At 35.6% G+C, this 17,106-nt stretch overlaps 1 protein-coding gene and 1 pseudogene across 1 annotated transcript in view; one reads left to right on the top strand and one right to left on the bottom strand.

The window, feature by feature from the left end:
* Positions 1-17,106, top strand: part of EYS (eyes shut homolog) — a 1,534,343-nt gene that overhangs the window by 1,269,963 nt on the left and 247,274 nt on the right. The gene's annotated exons all lie outside the window — the stretch shown is intronic.
* LOC121471742 lies at positions 11,294-11,570 on the bottom strand (annotated as a pseudogene).

A 17,106-nucleotide genomic window follows, 5' to 3' on the forward strand; every position in this document is an offset into this window, starting at 1 on the left:
AGGCAGGGACAGTAAGCTTCTCATTTTTAATGCGGTTTGCAGGGCATCCGACAGAAAAAATGCTCAGTAAATGTTAGAACGAAGGAAGAAATGAGAGTGTCTAGGCTGGGTAGTTCAGTTGGTTATGACAAGAAGGCAACGAAATTACCCTCAGGCAATGAAATTACTATTCCTAAATTAGGCAAACCCTTTGGGAACAGAGAGTTGTGTACAGACAAAACAAATTTTTAGAGCAATGGACTTAACTCTTACTTTAATCATCTCTCTTACAAAAGGCTGCAGTTGGGCAGCTCAGGTGGCTGAGCGGTTTAGCGCCCCCTTCAGCCCAGGGCCTGATCCTGGAGACCCGAGATCAAGTCCCACGTCGGGCTCCCTGCATGGAGCCTGCTTCTCCCCCTGCCTCTCTCTTCGTGTGTCTCATGAATAAATAAATACATTATTTTTAAAAAGGCTGCAGTTGCTCACAAAAAAAGAGCCAGACGAGAAGGTGAATAACTTAGAAAGCAGTTTAAAAGGCATTTTGATTGATAACATTATCTTTTCTAATGTAATCATTTCATACAAACAGTGGCACATTTGATCACGTAGGAAGTAATTTCTGTTTCGGTCAAACTTTCTTAAAAGGATGATTTCATTTTTTTTGCCTTTAAGTAGTGAATATCCCCAGTAGGCGGTCTTCAAACCATGCAGTCTTTGGTAGCCTGAAGTTGAAACCATCCTTTTAAAAATACTGATGCCCCTAGTGAAAATGAAGACCAAGGGCTTTCCAAGTCTTTCAATTAATTTTATTCAAATTTAGAAAGTGAGAGATATCTCCACTGACACAAAAATGCAAATCTGCTTTGTCTTATAGGCAGCATCCTACAAAGACAATGAGGTGACAGTAGGTTACGTTAACGGCTGACCTAGGACTATATTATATGTTGTATATTATATATTATATAAATTAGTTAAGCTTGTGTAATGAATATGAAGAACAGTATACACTAGGCAACTCTTCAATAACTTTTACTGTGAAAGTACAAAAAGAGTTAAGTTGGTCACTAGAGAGAGGTGAGGAGTCAAGAGGAGAAAAATGTAAGATGAGAGATTTGAGCATGTTTAATTGTGGATTGGACTTTGAGCGGGAGGTGTTGCTACATAGAAAAGTAAGGAATAAATGAGAACATAAAGCCCCTGAGAAGTTTAAAGTGATGAGATGCAACCCACCTAAGAGAAGATTCCTGCCAGAGTGGAGGAAAAATGGAAAGACACACACATTGAGACTTCTCATTTCTGCCTTAGTGTATGTCCCTTGATCTATGACTGCCTTTTGCTTGTCCAGTTGTTATGTCACCTTCTCTCTCTGTCTTGCTTGCTCCACTCTTACTTCTCCATCCTTAACTGGGCACAAGTTAGCATTAAAAGGGTCTTTCTGTACAGCTCTTTCTAGCTATCCTAATTCTCTCTAATGGGATACTTGTTATTGCAAATTCAAAACAAATTTGTCCTTAAAAAGCATGTGAGTTAAGGTCCTTTTTAACTATATGAATGTTGTTGGAATTTCTTCTATATTTAAGGGTTCTTGGAAATAAAATACCATAGCATGATTGATAAGAACTTATTTTCAAAAAAAAAAAAAAAGAACTTATTTTCAAAAATGAGTGGAATGAGCTCTAAGGTAAACATGTAAAAGATGACTTGATTTTTTGTTTGTTATTAGCCACTGAGAATAAACATGAGAGTATTTCCTCCTAAATTTGCATTGTACCTGTAGATAGATGGCAGAAATAGAACAAACTTGAATAAGCCACTTATAGTGATTGAGGTCAATTCAGTATCAAGATAGAAGTTCTTCTTAAATGAAACAGAGCAGAGATCACAGTACTACAGGTAGATTATAATTCATACTCATGCACAGTTTGTCTTTCATTTCAACAAATTTTGAAGGGATCACATAGAGAGAGTCTTAGTTTTCACAAGGGTTATTCTCCTTTGCAGAAGTTCAGAAAAATTGTCTATATATATATATTTTTTTTTTTTAAGTTTCTGAAGCTTAAATTTTTCTGGCACCTTTTGTGTCTGTCCTATACAAAAGCTGACTCTTTATGCAGCATTTTGTTCTGTAAAGAAGTCCCTTGTCGTTCCTCAGGTAATTTATTTAGTGTGTTATTATCTGCATGTTTTAAATCCACACAGCCTATTCTCCCTTCCTTAGATTTCTCAAAGACTTATCCAGAGGTGTAAAATTATCCATGTATATCTAAGGCACATTCCAATATCTAGTGATTCATTTTGGTTAACAAACTCTTAGGGTAGCCAAAACCAAGTGGATTTTGACCAAGAATTGCATGAGCATCAGCACTACATATCCCAATCAACAACTTTTTAATAGCTGGTAGAGTAAAGGAATGCATGTATGGTTGAAGATCAATTGAACAGAGGCTGGAAGTTTCTAATAGTTGGGCAACAAGAATTTTAGAACTTGCTCAAACTCAAACATCAGATAAAACCATTGCAAGCATTTTTGACATGTAACCTTGTTAGATATTTGGTCCAGAAAACAAAATAAACTGAAAAAAACTGCTTTTGAGTATTGTGAATAGACTGATTTTTGCCTCCTAATTTCTCTGCAATAAAAACCTCATATAGGTAGAAGTATATGTATATATGTTGTTTGTGTACTTGTGTGAGTACATATAGGTGCACACTACTTTTTATTTTTTTAATTAGCATATTTCCTACCATTGTTTGATTAAGAAAGTAGAAAATAAATTTAGGTAATGCCAAGCTAGCATTAACCTTAAAGAATGGGGGATCCCTGGGTGGTGCAGCGGTTTGGCGCCTGCCTTTGGCCCAGGGCGCGATCCTGGAGACCTGGGATCGAATCCCACGTCAGGCTCCCGGTGCATGGAGCCTGCTTCTCCCTCTGCCTGTGTCTCTGCCTCTCTCTCTCTCTCTCTCTCTATCATCATGAATAAATAAATAAAATCTTTAAAAAAAAAAAAAAAAACCTTAAAGAATGGGAAGTAAAAAGAATTCTGAGTCGGAATACTTTTGACTGTATCAAATGAGATTTAGTGTTAAATAACTTGTGCAAAATAAGAAAAGGAACAAATGACAAGTTCTCATAATACCTATATGTAGCATCAAAGGCCTTTAAGACAATTGTGCTCAAAATCAGCCTCCAGCGCTTTCCCTTTTCCCCACTTACATTCTCTGTATTACAACTTGTTGCCCGGACACTATTAACCTATATAACTCCATACAGAGAATGATCAGGAGATTACCCAAGTTAATGTAAAAAGAAAGAATACCCTTAATGTATTATCAGTTCTAATTTTGAGAGTAACTCAAATGTCTTTGATGTCTCTGATTTTTTAAAATATAAAGGTTTTTCGCACATTCCTGATAGTTAATATTATATAAGCTATGGATTGCATGCCTTCAGTCTTAGTGCCCAGAAACTACGTAATAGCAAGAACCTTCACTTCTTGAAACAGATGGTGACTTTTGAACTGTGCTAAATCTATAAGATATTAGATTTATTCATAAAACGTTGCCATGTCAATATGGAAAGTTTGGCAAGCTTTTCATCTTAAAAAGGTCAAACTTCATCACTTCAATATTAATTTTTGTATCTTTTCCATCAACACTTCCATCTGGTATTTCTTAGAAGAAATGTAGGAAAACTGTAGCTAAATATGGGAAATACAGCATAATACTTCATAATTACATTGACTTGCACATAAATACATATATCTAAACATTGCTGTTGATCCTTTATCCACACTTAATACACTAATCATATATATCATGTCCAATACTAGCTGGACAGCAAGTTATAATGTAGCTTATTTGTTTTGAATTGGAATAGCCACTAAAAAAATCAAATTTCTTTCATTAAGTAAGATTAAGAAAATCTTTTAGAAGTCTGTGGGTCCAGAAGTTGGTGATTTCAGTACTGTCTGGGTTTAGTCTTCTGCTAGCATGTATGGTTGTATTTAAAATTTGCATATATCTTGAGAAACAAGGACGTGTCAGTTTGGTGCTCAGTGAGGCAGAAATAGAATGGAGCTTTCTAAATAAAGACATCATAATCTGAATGTGAAGCTAAGTCTACACAGTATGTTCACTGGATAATATGTGTCAGTTATGGACTCAACCAACCTGTAATATAAAAAAATTTCAGGTGATTGACTATGTAATCACATGCTTACTCCTCTTAATTGTGCAGTTCAGTTCAGATTGTCCAAATGGAATGGCTGTTAACAAAGTTACAAAAGTGAAGATCAGGTCCATAACTCCTGATTTTCTAGTGTGCTAAGATGCCAGGACAGCCAGATTGACCCTCAAGAACTGATTGACCCTCAAGGCCTCCGAGCAACTACAAAGACCCTACTAAAGAGAAAGGAAGATAGCAGTTGACAAGTACATCTGTAACATGAGAAATAAACTATATTTTGAAGAAAGATTAGAAATTTACCAAAGGGACAACAGATCAAAGAGGATAAACAATGACATCATGGTATAGAATAACACCGTGGCTCATGGGAGAAATTATATGGAGATTGTGTACAGTGGGAACATAAAGTTTGAGGTGAAAGGATATTTAGCTCTTCAGCAAACCATCATCAAATATTGTGATTTCTAACACAGAGAATCACAATAAACTAAAATAAAATCCAAGAAATTCTTTTGAGAATTATCAATGTATGCTGAAGAAAGCTTCACATTTTCTTAATCCTTTACTGTTAATGGTAGATTTCTACAACTGTTAAGGCTATTAAGTTGGAACTATTCTTATACAGTGGCAGAGTATACAGCAAAATGAACTTCAATCCCTAAAAGCCTTTTCTCTCTGTAATCCTAAAATGCAAGTACATATCATCTTTAATACAAGATTATAGGGGCACCTGGGTGGCTTAGTGGTTGAGCATCTGCCTTTGGCTCAGGTGGTAATCCAAGCGTCGTGGGATCAAGTCCCGCATCCGGCTCCCCACTGGAGGTCTGCTTCTCCCTCTGCCTATGTCTCTGCCTCTCTCTGTGTGTCTCTCATGAACAAATAAATAAAAACATTTTTTAAAAAGACAAGATTATATAAGAAAGTAACAGGAAACAAATGCCACACAGGGCAGCTAAAGGGATTTAACATGTTAAAAAAAAATAAGATTCATGGGATTATTTGTTTATTAAGGAAAGAAGTGGTAAATTGGCAATTCAGATTTAAATCCTATGTATTTTTCAACCTGCTTCTATAGGACCCACAGCTCCCCCTAAATAGAATCCATCATCATGGTTAGAGGATATTTGATTACTGCCTTTAAACAGCTACCAAGAAAGGTATTTTATGTGAAAGGTCTTTAAGTCCTATTCTTAGTGGTAGGCTTCAATCCTTGACAACATACTTATCTTAATTAGCTTCCGTAGAACAATTCTTACAGAGTAGCCTCAAAATATAGACAATCCTATTTATTTAAAAAAAAATGGCCAGCCACTCAACTTTCTAAATAAAGCTAAAAGAAGCTATGCAGGGATCCCTGGGTGGTGCAGCGGTTTAGCGCCTGCCTTTAGCCCAGGGTGCGGTCCTGGAGACCCGGGATCAAATCCCACGTCAGGCTCCCGGTGCATGGGGCCTGCTTCTCCCTCTGCCTATGTCTCTGCTTCTCTCTCTCTCTGTGACTATCATAAATAAATAAAAATTTAAAAAAAAAGAAGCTATGCAAGCTTCTTCCTCAACAAATTGACCTTGACTTCATCAATATACTGAATAAAAAGAATATATATATTGAAATAAATTGTTTTACAATTTAACATCTATAACTCTGTTCTACCTAACACAGATTCTAAGAATAGCTTAAGACTTTTCAAAAGATATACTAAATTTTTAAATTTGAAAGCCAGTTTCATAGACAGGTACTGGTACTAAGCCAAAGTGTTTGAACTCAATAAATGTAGAACAAAGACTTCTAATATTTCTTCAGATAATTTATTTTAATGCCTCCATAAGAGACAGTAAATTCTTGTTTTATAGTATTTGGTATAAATTCTGTCCTGGTCCCTCCTACTTTTCAACTTGGTAATAGTTGGCTTAATTCTAATTTCTAGTAATATTTGAACCCCAATCCTACCTTCAAAGACAAGATGTTACAAAGATAAAAAGGAGATTCCAGGACAAAACTCTATAGCAAATACCATAAAAATTCACATAAGAGCTTACTAGACACCTCAATAAAGCTCCTGTCATTTGGAGGGCAAAAGTTTCCAATCCTATGTGATAGACTGGGATGAACTCACCCATGCTCTGAGAATCTCTTCCCATCTCCCAAATGAAGAAAATAGCAAAGAATCACTCTCTTGCTTGCCTTGTACTAGCAATGACACTCATTTTTGCCAATACAGTGCAGTAGGGGCAAATTTTCTAAAAGAAAATTCTAGCTCTTCTAGTATATAAGCATCAGAGAAAATGATGGAAACACAATTCCAGCTTCGCATTGCCTCTGTGGAGAATTCGTTGAACAAGAGAAGGTGAAGTTTTAGATTGTTTGTGCAGAAATCATCAATGAGTGGGGCACCTTGGTGGCTCAGTTGCTAAGCAGCCAACTCCTGATTTTGTCTCAGGTCATGATCTCACGGTCTGGGATTGAGCCCCACATTAGGCTCTGTGCTCAGTGGGTAGTCTGCTTGAGTATTCCTCTCCCTCCACCCCTCCCCCACCCCATGTCTCTTTTTATCTCCAAAATAAATAAATAAATATTTTAAAAATTTTTCAGAAATTGCCAGTGAGCAAGGCTGATCCTTGGACACACATGTGCAAGCAGTCCTGCGGATTCGTAAAAATATTTGGAGAAGGAGATTCTATAATGGACTGTAATTCCTACAGTTAAGGCTTAGCCCCTAAGATTTAATAACCATTATCTTAGATCAGGTTCTTTGGAAATAGACAGTAGGGATTTGCATGCAGGAAGCTTATTACAGAGTGCTTTTCAAAACAACATCTGTAAGTCACTGAAAGACACAGCACTGAGAAGAGGTAGAAGTTGAATTGCAGAGCAATTGCAACAGAGGCTTCACCTGACTCTAAGGGAAGTTCTGGAGTAGGGATGTTCATAGTTTCCTGAATTGCGTCAAGGAGATTTGGGCCTTTGTCCCATTGCTAGGAGACTCATGGCAGCATATCACAGCATCCACTACAGCTGGTGAGGCTCATGGCTACATCACCACTTAATAGCTAATGAAGTCCAAGACCCTTGGGTTTGACTTACACATAAGCAAAGTAATGCTGTTGTTTTTTTTTTTGTTTTTTGTTTTTTTTTTTTTTTAATTTTTTTTTATTTATTTATGATAGTCACAGAGAGAGAGAGAGAGGCAGAGATACAGGCAGAGGGAGAAGCAGGCTCCATGCACCGGGAGCCTGACGTGGGATTCGATCCCGGGTCTCCAGGATCGCGCCCTGGGCCAAAGGCAGGCGCCAAACCGCTGCGCCACCCAGGGATCCCAGTAATGCTGTTTTTAAATAAACTAGGCATATGTCACAACACCCCTTCTAACCCCCACTCTACTAACTAGAGGACTGAGTTCACCCATATTAAAGAAATGCTTCTACTTAATCTTGTCCCAAATCACCTAAAGAAGCAGTGACTCTTAGGAAGAGCAACTCAATACTAATTACATCAAAACCCCAAATGCCAATTTTGTAGCTGCGTATCAGCATGGACATAAATAATCACAAATAATGCTATTTTGTGATTTATCATTAGGCCTTAGACCACTGTCCAAATTGGATGTACCTGGATTTAGGGCAAAAATGACAGATCTTTATATGTTCATTATAATTCAAAATGAGCACAGGGCACCTGAATAGCACCTATAAACAGGGAATTGAGGAAGCAAAGCATTCTCTGTATAACTACAAAGAAGTCTTGTCTGCTCCTTTCTTTGAAAGATAAAGATAATAACACTCATTGTTTTGCTCTACAGGCTCTTATGAGTGTTATCTATATGAGCATTTTTGGAAAGCATCAAGTGCCCCTCAAATGATTAGTATTATTATTATGGTTTATCATCCATATAAATCTATTTCTTCTATTGCTGCCCTAGGACCAGAAAAATTGCTCACTACTTTTTTATTTTATTTTATAGCATTTCATCAAAAACACTTCAAAAAAATTTAATGAAGTTTTCTGCAGATATATCTCCTTCCAATTAAGTAAACTTACTTCCTCACGGTTTTGTTCTCTGAGCATTTAATTATTTTAGGCACTATTTCCTGGATGTCCTCCAAAGTTTCCCACAGCTCTATCTGTTGAATTTCATGTGCTGACTCCTTTTTTTTAATGGACAGGAAGATCAAAGACATCATATCTATTCCTTCTCCCCGTGGAATTTTCCTGTACATTACTAGCAGTATGTTTTCTAATCTATAGGCAGGTCTCAAATATCATATATATCAGTTTACATTTATTAAATTCCCATCATGGATATTGTTCAAAGAATATATTTGAGGGAGATACAATATGTCTAGTGAAAGTAAAAATCTCCATTATTTCACCTCTCTTCCAACATTTCTCCTTTACATTCATGGTTTAGGCACTATCCAGTTGTCTATTTCTTGGAAAGATGCCACACAAAAGCTGTTCACAGAGCTATATGATAACACAGCATATATTCCAATGCATCTTTAAAATCTATAAAGAAGTTTTGGGGACAACAAATATATATTTTGTGTGAAGTTGGAGATGTTCCCAGTGGCTTATTCTGAAAGTCACTGCCTTTTCAGTGTTAATTGGGCCATAGGTTAACTGCAAATGTTTTTGAAATTCCTTGCTTGTTAAGCTCATCTCGTTTTAGTTTCATAGATGGGAAAGTGATGAACTTGGACCAGGAGCAGGCTCTGTCTGTTATGTGGTATAAGAAGCAAATGGCTAAGACCATGAAGTGGGCACAAAAAAGTCTGTATTACAAAAAAACAAATTTGTTATTATGTCAGCAGGAAAGAAGTCTGTCTGGATGACTGTGTGATAGACATAGCTGGTAAGTTTTGGATGGATCCAAACAAACAAGATTGTATCTATAAAGATGTACTGGAAACTTCACTAGCATAATAATCTCAATCTAGTTCATTTATTCACACTACTTAACAGCAATGTAATAATAGTTTGCACCTACATGATGGGCACTATGATAAATACTTTTACACACAATCTAATTAAATTTCACAATATCCTTAAGGAGTAGTTATTTTTGTAATACTCATTTAAGAGAAAAGTAAACTAGGTCTTAAAGAGATTAATTTATCTAAGGTCATGTAAATAGTAACTGAAGCAAGGTTTTCTCACCTATACAATTTTATTTTAGATCTCTTATATTTAACCATCACCCCACATAGCTCATTGTTGTTCAGATTTGCCTGCTTAAAATACTCTTAAAAGGAAATAATCTCAAATCAGAACATCTATAAGGAGTCCTTCCATCATAATCTCTTTCGAGGACAGATTATGTGGTTTATAATCAAGGTCCTTTATCAGCTTCTTCCCTATACATCTTTATCCTCTATTTACCAACATGGACTATCTCATTCCATCAAAGCCATGGTCCGAAACACAGTCCTACATTTTCCTACCATATTCATTTTAGCTACTGCTACAGTTTCTCCCCTGAAATGTTCTCTCTATTCATTTCTCCTAATTGTTCACTATCTTTCCTATAAGCCTACCTCCTCTAGAAGACAGTCTAGACTAGTGCTCTTCCTTACTCTTAACTCCTAGAATGCTTTTGTGATACTCTGATACCCTTGTAATAATCTCTACTGGCCTTTCAGATGGATAATTACCTCATCTCCAAAACCAAACAAACATGTGAGGTGTCAATATGGGACAAGTAGGAGAAAAACAACTAGATGGACTTCATCATGGAAATCTTGCTAATAGAGATCAGTTAAATAGATGAAGGCCATGGAATTTTAGCTTTTTAGATTATTTAGGCAGAGGTTTGACATAAGCAAATAACACAAGTGATTAAATGTTCATATAAGAAATTAGAAAATTTACTTAAGCCTTATGAGAACTCCAGAAGTCATGTTGCAAAATCAAAAGGAATGACGTTAGTAGAGGACCTTCAAGATTAGATGAAAAAGTTATTGATTCTCATTTTTTTCTTTAAAAAATACTTAAGTGATTATATTAATAATAAAATAACTGGGCAGCCTGGGTGGCTCAGCGGTTTAGTGCCGCCTTCGGCCCAGGGCCTGATCCTGGAGTCCCAGGATACTCCCTGCATGGGGCCTGCTTCTCCCTCTGCCTGTGTCTTTGCCTCTTTCTCTTTCTTTCTTTCTCTCTCTCTCTCTCTGTGTGTGTGTGTGTGTGTGTGTGTGTGTGTGTCTCTCATGAATAAATAAATAAAATCCTTTAAAAAAATAATAAATAAATAAAATAACTACCACTAATTAAACTCTACTTTACACCCACACTTTAAGCTCTTTCTCTGGATTTTTTTATTTATTCCTAATATCCACCCATTGAGGAGGTATTATTATAATCATTCTAAAGAGGACATTAAGATACATAGAGCCTGAGGGGACTGTGAGACCACAGTTTTTACTTGGGAAGTCTGATTCCAGAGTCTCACTCTAATCACCACCCACTATACCATGTACTACATTATAGACAATAAATGTAAGGAAAATGTTTCATACTTTGCACATTTTATGAAACCTTTAAGACATATCAAAAACTCCATAACTTTTTTTAAATCAAGAATTTTATTTAAACAACAAGATGCTTGACTTCAAGGAAAAACTATTTAGGATTCATTTCTTTTACAGTAATTTATCTCCATTTAAAGTAGATTGCCAATAGCTACATACAAAAATGTTATAAAATTGTCCTTAGATTTACAATGATAAATGAAAGGCATTAAAAATCCTCTAATCAAACAAGGTATACAAGGATTTTTTTTGGTGTTATTTTTTGTTAAACAGTGAGACAAAGTAACCTACTGGAATATAAAGAGTTGAATGAGCATGCCACTAATAAAGAAAGGGGGTATTTTCATAGAACAGTATTTTTCCCCATCCAATATCCTTTTGATGTTGATCCAAACATATCATTGGCCATTTAGTCAAAAAACTGCAATTTGCTTGTGCACAGAAATAGTTATTTATGCACACCTAAGGAGTGAGGAAGGAAAAACGAAAGAGTAGAGAAAACTGTATGTAGTAGTCAGGATGTGGTGGAACCTAATTGCAGTTTTCTCACTGAGGAGGTCTTCTTGGTCTGGAGGAACAGAGTTCTGGAGTAAAGTAGTAGGTTCCTTTTTAGTTGACACCTCCTGTCTGCTGCCATAAAACATCAACTACATCTTCATTCTCCATTTCCAGCTGTGCAGGCATGTCAGTTTCATTGATTGGCTGCCCATCACATAGGAATCTGATCTCCCTCATTGACAAACCCTATTATTCCCAACCAGCTTTCATTAGTTTACTAAGTGGTTAATCTTAAACCACACCATAGAACCACACCTGCCTGCCACCTTCAAATAATATGATTGTTGTTCTCAGTATTGACTCCTTCCTTGGGCTTTTCGTCAGCCATGGTGAACGCCAAAGTCTCCTCAGCTACTGCTTCCCAAAAAGAGGTACCAGGTTGAGCATAAGACACACCAAAAATTCCCTAACTTTTTAATTCTAAAATATACTTTTTAATTCTAAAATATACTTTATCAAATTAGTGAACATAACAGTGTTGAAAATTCAACTGATTACTATAAAAATAAAAAGTCTACAAAGCCTAAAACTTTATTTTCTATTTTCAATTTTGCCTTATGCAATTACCATTTTCTTTCAGGGAATTTCACAAAATTTAGTGAAAATTATGTTTTAATTGTGATGCTATATTGAAAGAAAAGTAGAATCAGTATACCATCTGTCAATTCTGGATATAACAAAAGGGGTAGATAGAATTATTTTTACTTAGCCTACATAATATGTAAGTATAGTGAAGTTAAAGATGTTTTAAAGACATTTATGAATTATATGCTACTGTACTTACTGCAAGTCAAAGTTTTAATGTATTTGCTATTATGAAGAAGTCATGGCATTCTGTTACTTAAAATTCATTAGGCTGTAATTATTAGGTATTCTGCAAAAAGCTTTTAGAAAAGACACTTTTATCCTTGAAAATTACTTAGGTCAAATATATTCTATCATAGGCACATTTTTTTTTTAGGTCCCGAAAAGCAGGAAAGTTCAACACAATTTCCTTCTATCTAATAAGAGAGAGATGTTATATTAAAACAAGTATTTCCAGTTAAAAGATTTATGCAGATTAATATATGATTTTTCAGATTTTTCTCAAGCAAAAATATAGTCTTTTAGATATGCACTGTCTCTAGAATCACCACTTTTGTTGAAATGGATTTAAGACATTCAATTCATGGAATAGGATAAAAGAAGATAACTACAATAATATTTATTATTTGAGGGAATAGTTGCTTTAAAATATTACATGGGAGTTGTTCAGAAATATGAAGTCTCAGTGCTTATTAAGAGAGTTTTCATTGCTGGATTTATTGTTAGATTCAGGAATCAGAAGAGTCATACTTTGATTGTATAGGATAATTCTAATTTATCCATTGAAAAGATGTCAATTTTATTTCTAGAACTTTACCTTAATAGTCCAAAATACTTAATTAAACATCCTTACAAAAATATATTTTAATGATTTCTAAAACATTTAAATGTGATACCTAAAAGTTGTATTAAAGATAATATAGTTCAACCCCTCATTTTTCTGCTGAGAAAACTCCATGCCAGAGAGGTAAATGGACTTTCTTAGAGCCACATGACTCAAGGAAATATAGCAAAGTTAAAACTAGAGTTCATGTTTGGAACTCTTTACCCCCATTCCTATGTCTGCTTTTATAGATGACTTACTACAACCTTATCTTTCTTCTTTATGTGACCATTGTTTTACTTCCTATTACGTTTAGAGAAAAGAGTTACCAGTTATTTATTCGTTATGCCAGGCCCACAGAACTCTTCATCCCTTCTTTTGTGAAAGGATCAAGAAGTCCAAATCAAATGACTCCTTTTTTCCAAGCCTGACTTGAAGCACTGCTTTTTATGAGAACAATCATGCTAATTTCTCTGGTCATCATAAGTGAAAATTTGTGATCTTGACTAACAAAGAATTATAGATCTTAGAGAACCTATGGACAAGTCTCATGGATTTTCATCCACAACCACCTTGAATCTTGATAATTTAACTAAATATTACAAGTAACAGAACTTACTATCCCAGGAAGCATCTCCTTCCAGGTTTGCAGTCTCTGTAGATGTTTGAGATTTATTTATATTAAATATATTTCTTCATGCAGTCTCATGTACATTGCATGTCCCCTATGTGCTTTTTAAGAAAAAAAAAGGAAAAAGCATAAATCCATAAATATATTCCCTTTTCTACTTCATAGTCTACTGCTATTTCCTTAACCATGGTATCCAAGTTCTATGTGAGTGGGCTGTGTTTTAATTACTGTTATTCCCCAGAACTTAATTTAGAACTAGTTTATAGTATATATTCAATAAATATTTTTCAAATGAATGAAGCAAATTTACTTATCTTCCCTAATTCTTTTTTGCTATAAAGTAAATACTCCCAGCCTCTCACCATTTCCTCAACTGATATAATCTGGGAGAGCCTCACCATCCTAATTATTCTCTACACTCTTCATTATATCAACTACCATATAAGCTGTCACAGACAGTGGAAGTCAGTATTCCTTGTGTAAGTGATCCATATGCACTCAAGGAAGAAGGAATTCACTTTGCTCAGTTTTCAGACCATTCAGATTATACTTTTAGTCAACTAAATCCTTAGGTCTTTATCACATGAAGTGTCTGAAATTGTTTAAGTTGCTTAGTCACAGTGCCAGAGTTTACCACTCTTATAATACATAAACATCCTCAGGAGATTTAACACATTAAGTGAGGTCCTCAATCATTCACAGCTTGTGGTCAGTTTCTTCCATCAGATATAATTTTCTCCTAGCCCCTAGCTGAGAGCAGCATACTAAATGAATGGGAGTTTTCAGAGATGGCATAGATGATTTTATAACTTGTGGTATTGTCCGGAAATTCAAGTCTGAGTGCAGCTACAAAGCAAGGGGCCAAGTATTAGGAAATGGACAAGGAAGAGGGCCAAGGGAGAAGTCAAACATAGCAAAGCATTTAGAATAATACTGGAATAATTTTTTTCTTTTTATATATTTTCTGTATATATGATTTAGTATATAGGAGTCTTTAATTAGGAGTCTTACTATGGATCAGGTAGTCTGATAGCCTCTAATCATACAGGAGAAGAGAAAAATGTGGTTTTATCACTACAAACTTTTAGTCTACTAGAGTAGAAAGGTGAGAAGTAAGTAAACAAATACATAGTTAGTAATTGTTATGCGTCCCAGTTGAAATAGAGTGCAGAGAGAAGGTATAATGGGAAGAGTGAGCATCCTTTTTAAGTAAAAAGGTCAGGAGAGGATTCTCCAAAGAGGATGATCAGAGATACATGGGCAAGAAGGAGCCTGTCAATTGAAGAATGGGGGGTGTATGTGGATATAAATATACATGATGTGGATATGGATATAGATATATTTCAGATATAGGAAGAAGTATCAGGGTGAATAATGACTTCTATAATAATATGTTTTAAAAGGTAATACCAAATCTGAGAAACACTATAACTTTCTTTCCCCTAATAAGATGTCAGAAGTTCACCACCTGCACATGTTCAGGAGAACGGCCTCCTTGAAGATTCATCTGCCTAGGCTCAAAATGTCTATAGGAAATGTACGCTATGCTGTAAAGGAGTTAGATTTCACTCAGCAGGGTACAATGGAGCAGGCTGCCACAAACTGCTGTATGTGAGTCCCACTTATTAGCCTATGCCTATTCTATCACCTCATTTCAATGTATCTTTAGATAAACTGGATTGTCCCTCTTGTGCCTCTTAAGCACACAGGATAGCACCACCCATGTAAGTACTTCAGTCAGTCAGATGGTGGCCTATCTGATCTCTCAGCCAAGTGCCTTCTAAAAGTTTGTCTGAACATTCTCCTAGGATATATTTAGCAGGTCACAAATTGGGCTAGTACAAGCTACATATAGGTATGTCTCTTCCACAGCTCTGTGAAACACATCCATCTCTGTATGCTTCCGAGACTCCAGACTTTATTTATCTGGCCTTTCACACATTTAATTTTTAATGGATTTCAGAGTGATATTGAAATTCAACTCAATGGGCAAAGTTGATTTCCTATGATGTGGTCAATATCCTACCGCATACTATGGAGTATTGAAATGTTGGTCACAAAAATATCATTAAAAATATTCACTGTAATTAGTGATAGACATGTTAAAGTGTCAGAAGTGAAATACACCAATTTCTGTAACTTGTTTTGTAATGTCTCACAAAAAAATAAAGTAAAATAATGGATGGATAGATGGATGGATACATGGAGGCATGGGTAGAAGGATGTATATGTGATAAAGCAAATACAGCAAGCTGTTAATTGTAGGATCTGGGTGGGTATGTGATGGTTCACACTGTGAAATTCCTTTAGCTTTTTTATGTTTATAACTTTTGATAATGAAATATTAGGGGGAAACAATCACTGTGTACCTGAATCTCACCATGCAAGTATGAATAAACATCCTCACATGAAATAATTGCTATACTGTGAGGTGCTGATTATAAGAGCAATGGGAATTCAGAAAGAAACCAACATGGATTGACATAAAAGGAAAGAGGATCATTTGAGACTTGAAGGTGTAGGATTTTAAAAGATGAAGTGGAAGATGGAAAGCATTTCAAGTGAAGGAGAACAGCATGAGCAAACACATGGAAGACGGAACAGAAAGCAGGTGTTCAAGAAAACAAGATAATCTGGTAGGGAATAGTCAGAAATAATTTTGGATACACATAGCAAAGCTAAAAAACTGACAGATCCTGATGGGTAGAAAAATACAAGATCCCGTCCTTTAAGTTGTCAGTGATATTTGGGCACAGTAAGAAGCAATAAAGATCAGATTTACAAATAGAATTTTCAGACAATCTTATAAAAATTTACAAGAAGGTTATAAGATAAGCATAGGAACTAAAACAAATGCTACATACCTTACAGGCAATCATTACTCTGAAGACACAAAATAATTGGATGAAAATACTACCTTGTCAGGATGATTTTATTGTACTAGGGAAGTCAAGTGTCTGTATAGGGCCATTCAAATCCTCCCTCTCCCAAAACAAAGGATTCTAACACATTAGCTTTCCCTGGATGAGCTCAGAATCAGCAGATCAACCTTGACAGCAAGGCACTGTCAGTTCCCTCCAGTGTTTGCTAGCCCCCTCACCCAAGCATAAAACAATGCAAGACCAAATGCAAACAACAGAATATATTGGAAAAGTATGAGGTAGCTCAAAAATTAAAAGCTCAAGAACCAGCCTCAGAAATCACAGAAACCAAGATATATACCACGGATTCAGGTCACCCTATTTAAGGTGCAATGTGGTTAAATCCAACAGTTCTCATAACCATTTAAAATTCAAAATCAAGGGAAATTGCTTCTGAAGAGACCAGTTTGTGTTGTAGCACACCCCTTCGTCACTTCAAAGAGAGTCTCACCGAAACTGTATGTAGTGAGAAAACGTAGTTTCCCCAAGCAAGTGACTTATCCTTCAGAAACAAACATGAAAAGGGAATAATAGTAGTATCCATCTCATAGGATTGTGCAAGAACCAAGTGAGCTAAAAATACTAAAAGAAAACTCTTGCAGTGCTTACTATGTGACAAATACTGTAGTAAGGATTTTGCAAATATTAACTAATCTAATCCTTATAATTTCTGTTGGAGATTTATGTAATTAAACTTTGCAGCTCATATTTCAAAATTTAACTCAGTTGACAAGAAACACACATTCTGTCAGGCATTTTTCTGCCTGGGTTCTGAATACTCATCAAGAAATGCATCTACTTGAAAACCTGAGCCTTGTCTTCTCAGTTCTCATTTTTGTAAAGATTCTCTCTCATTTACCCTTTTCCCCAATGCATATTGATATGATCAGTTTTTGTGTTTTTT

The sequence above is a fragment of the Vulpes lagopus genome, chromosome 1 (genome assembly GCF_018345385.1).
Source record: "Vulpes lagopus strain Blue_001 chromosome 1, ASM1834538v1, whole genome shotgun sequence".
Classification (NCBI taxonomy): Eukaryota; Metazoa; Chordata; class Mammalia; order Carnivora; family Canidae; genus Vulpes; species Vulpes lagopus.